Here is a 4883-nt window from a genome sequence, read left to right on the forward strand (position 1 = left end):
AAAATTAGAGAAATAGGAGGGCCACAAGGAAAGCCAACATTTTGACCCTAGCCTTCCAATGTCAGTTAAGACTCAGGACAAATGAGAAGTTGTAGTATGGCATCATTTAACTCGGTAATGTCCCAAATTTTCTGATCAAGGAGATTATGGGGCCAAAGAGGAATGTGATCGATGATGTAGCGTGTGCGTAAGGAGAGTCACATGGAGAGAAAACATTCTCTCTGGCTTTCACAGTGAGCACATTGGCCAGACAATGGCTGTGACTCATCCACATGACTCGGGTTCTTTTTTTTTTTTTTTTTTTGGCGGAACCGGGATTGAACTCAGGTCCTTGCGCTTGTCGGGGAAGTGCTCATTCCACCAAGCCATCATCCCGGCCCCCTCATCCACATGACTGACACTGACAAAGGTTCTACAATCTGAGGTACAGGATCTCAGGATAAATCCTGAGGGGATTTCACTGACCTTCTGAGACCCAAAAGCTACAACTCTTGTTGCATAGATCCTGCTATACTTTAGTCTTAACCATCCAGCAGAAGAGTATAAAAACGAAGTATAAGAAGTAAAACCATGTTGTTATGTTGAGCTGTAGGGGACTCAGGTCAACAATTTCTGACATTGCCAGTTTAGCGGAAGACCCAATACTGTTATGAACTACTGGACTCTTTTAGAATATTTTGCTGAGTTAACGCACCTATGATATTCAAATAATGGAACTTAACAAGAAAAGGTGATACAAATGAATATGCATTTTGTATCTGTGCATTCAAAATGGTTAGGATAGGTATATAGTTACATTCTGTTAATGAATAAAGGGGTTTGTTCTAATAGTGTTTGTAAATAGTATATCATGTCCACATCTTGTACAGCAGTTAACTGCTAGGAAGAATGTATGCAATGTGTTAATTATTGATTCTGTTCTACCAATTTAGTTTGAAAATAAAAGACAAATCTTAATAGACATGAAAAGTCTAATATGCAATACCACAATCCTAGCAGGAGACCTTGACACCCCTTTATCCCAAAAAGATAGGTCAAGCAAACATAAAATTAGCAAAGAAGTAGCAGAGCTGACCCAAACTTGGAACAAAGGGACTTAATGGGTATATACAGAGTGTTCCATGCAACTATATCTGAATACATTTTTTTCAGCTGCACATGGAACATTCCCTTAAAATAGACCACATACTCATCCATAGGTCATGCTTAAGTATAGGCAAGATAATAGAAATTATCCCATGCATATTGTCTGACCACAATACAATAAAAGTGGAAATAAATGACAAAATAAAGCACAAAAGCCCATAAATACATGGAAATTAAAGATCACCCTGATAAGCAACCAATGGGTTACAGATGAAATTAAACAAGAAATTAAATATCTACAATTCAATGAAAGCTGAAGTACAAGTTATTGAATTTTTTGGGCTGCAATGAAAGCAGAGGGAATTTTATAGCTATGAACTCACACATTAGGAAAACAGAATGGTAACAAATAAATACCCTAATGCTGCACCTCAAACATCTGGAAAAAGAACAGCAAACCAAACCCAAAGAGCAAAGATGGGAGGAAATTATACAGATTAGATCAGAAATTAATGCAATTGAGACAAAGAAAAAGAAATATAAAGTATTAATGAATCAAAAAGCTGATTCTTTGAAAGTTTAAATAAAATTGATGATCCCTTAGCTAATCTCATCAAAAAGAGGAAAGAAAAAACTCAAATTCAGGTAATAAGGAGTGAAAAGATTGAAATTAGCACAGATCCAGTGGAAATTCAGAAAATCATCAATAGCTACTTTGAGAATCTTTACTCTCACAGACTAGAAGACACAAAAGAAATGGCAAGATTTCCAAAAAGGTACAAATGACCAAAACTGAATCAAGAAGATATAAGAACTCTAAATGACCCAATAACAGCCAAATTCAAAATTTAATAAAAAACCTACTGACAAATAAAAGTAATACCTGTGATGGATTCATAGCTAAAATCTACAAGAAATTTACAGAAGATATGATTCCAATACTCTTCAAACTCTTCAATATAATTGAAAGGAAAGCAATCCTCCCAGAATCATTCCTGGTGGAAAGTATTATACTGATACCAAAACCAGAGAAAGATGCAACTAAAAAAGAGAACTATAGGCCAATTTCCCTCATGAGGATAGATACAAAAATTCTCAGTAAAATCCTATCAAATAGGATACAACAAATCTTTAGGAAGATTATACATCATAACCAGGTAGTGTTCATCCTAAGGATGCAAGGATGGTTCAATACATGCAAATCTATAAATATAATACACTATATCAATATAGCCAAATCCAAAAACCACACAATCATCTCAAATGATGCAGAAAAGGCTTATGACAAAGTCCAACACTCATTCATGTTCAAAGTCCTACAGAATATTGGAATAGATGGCCTCTACCTCAATCTGATAAAAACCACCTATGACAACCAAACTGATGACATAATTCTAAATGGGAAAAACTAAAATCTTTTAATCTCAGATCCAGTACACGACAAGGATGTCCTCTATCACCACTCCTATTTAATATAGTTCTGGAACCATTAGCTAGAGCCTTTAGACAAGAGAGAGAAATAAAAGGAATAACAATAGGTAAAGAAGAAGTTAAATTATCATTATTTGCAAATGACATAGTACTTTACTTGGAAGGCCCAAAAAACTCCACCAAGAAGTTACTAGAATTAATACACAAACTCAATTGCACAGAAGGATATGAAGTCAGTACCCAAAAGTCAATTGCATTCCTTTACACAGATAATAAACACACTGAGAGGGAAATTAGAGAAACAATACCTTTTCTACTAGCACCACTGAAAATGAAATACCTGGAAATTAGTCCAACTAAAGAAATCACAGATCTATTCAATGAAAACTTCAGTACTCTGAAAAAAGAGATCATAGAAGATTTCATAGAATGGAAATATATTCTGTGCTCCTGGATAGGAAGAACCAACATTGTGAAGATGGCTATACTCCCAAAATTGTTGTACAGGTTTATTTCAATCCCTGTGAAAATATCACCAACATGCCTCACAGACCTAGAGAAATCATTCCTAAATTTTTTTTTTTGAACCAGAAAAGACCTAGAACAGCAAAGGCAACCCTGTGCAAAAAAGGCAAGGCAGGAGGCATTACAATTCCTGACTTGAAATTATATTACAAAGCTACTGTGATAAAATCAGCATGGCATTGACAACAAAATAGACCTGAGGATAAATGGAATAGATTAGAAGATATAGATGCAACCTCAAACACATTTAGCAACGTTGTCTTTGACAAAGAGGCTAAACATGTTCACTGAAAGAATGATAGCCTCTTTAACAAATGGTGCTGAAACAAGTGGCTCTCTACATGCTGAAAATTAAAACTTGACCCAGGTCTATCACCATGAACTAAACTCAAGTCAAAATAGATTAAAGCTCTAAACATTAAAACAGAAACACTAAATCTCCTGGAAGATAAAGTAGGTGGAAATCTCAAGGACACAGGGGTAGGCAAACAATTCATGAACTAATCATTTATACCTGTTAATTACTCAGCATTCATAGTTTGCCTTAGGGTTCACACTAGGCTGTGCACATTCTATGAGTTTGTATAGATGTAAAATGGTGCATATGTATAATCATAGTATGCTAGAGAATATTTTCACTGTCCTAGAAATACTCATCTTCTATACATTCATCCTTTTCTTCCAGTGATTCTGAAAATAACCGTAATGTCTTTCCTATCTCTATAGTTTTAGCTTTTCCAGAATGTCATAGAGTTGGAATTGTAATATATTTAATATTTTAAGATTGGCTTCTTTCAGTGAGTAATATACATTTAGGGTTCCTTCATCTCTTTTTTCAGCTTGATACATTTTCTTTCTTTTTAGACAGGGTCTTACTGTATATTTCAAACTGGTCTTGAACTCATTCTGTAGTCCAGGCTGACCTCAAACTCACAGCAACCTATTGCCTCAGCCTCCTAAGTGTTAGCAGTATAGGCATGTGCCCCATGCCCAGCTATTTTGTGCACTGAATTCTATTCTATTCCTAGATAATTTCATAGTTTATGTAGCATTTGGTTACTGAAGGATATTTTGGTTGTTTCTCAGTTTTGGAAATTACCATTGAAGATGCTATAAACATATGGGTGGGTGCTACATGGCATAAAATTTAAACTCCTTTGGATGAATTCCAATAAGCATGGTTACTACAGTGTATGGTAAATGTATATTTAGTTTTGTAAGAAACTACTGAAGTGTCTTCCAAAATAGCTGTAGCATTTTTCCAGTGAACTTTAAAATCAATTTGTTGATGTCCACGAAATAATTTCCTGAGATATTTTTGAAACTTTATCTAATCTGTAGTTTGAAATGAAAAGAACTTTGTGTGTCTTCCTATCACCCAAGAACATGGAATTGTTCTCCATTTATTCAGTTCTTTGATTTACTTAATCAGATTTTAGTTTTCCTAATATTGATCTTACACATATTTATTGGATTTATGACTATTTCACTTCTTGAATGTTAATATAAATGGTATTGTGCTTGAATTTCAAATTTCATTTTAATTGCTGATGTATAGGACAGCAATTGACTTTCACTATTAATCTTGTCTCCTAAACCTTTACTGTAACTGCTTATTAGTTTGAGGTGGGTTTTGTTGGTTCTTTCATATTTTCTGCATAGACAGCCACCTTATTGTTGATTCTCTTGTAAAATTCTTATTGCCTTGTTTCCTGGTAGTGGGAGAGATGTGACACTGACTTTTAGAAAAAGAGTCTCATGATTAATATTAAAATATGGAATGCTCAATTAACCACTAAGAAGAATATATGCAGTGTATTATTTCTTGAAACTGTACTTTC

This window comes from Octodon degus, unplaced genomic scaffold (assembly GCF_000260255.1).
Source record: "Octodon degus isolate 3935 unplaced genomic scaffold, OctDeg1.0 scaffold00297, whole genome shotgun sequence".
Classification (NCBI taxonomy): Eukaryota; Metazoa; Chordata; class Mammalia; order Rodentia; family Octodontidae; genus Octodon; species Octodon degus.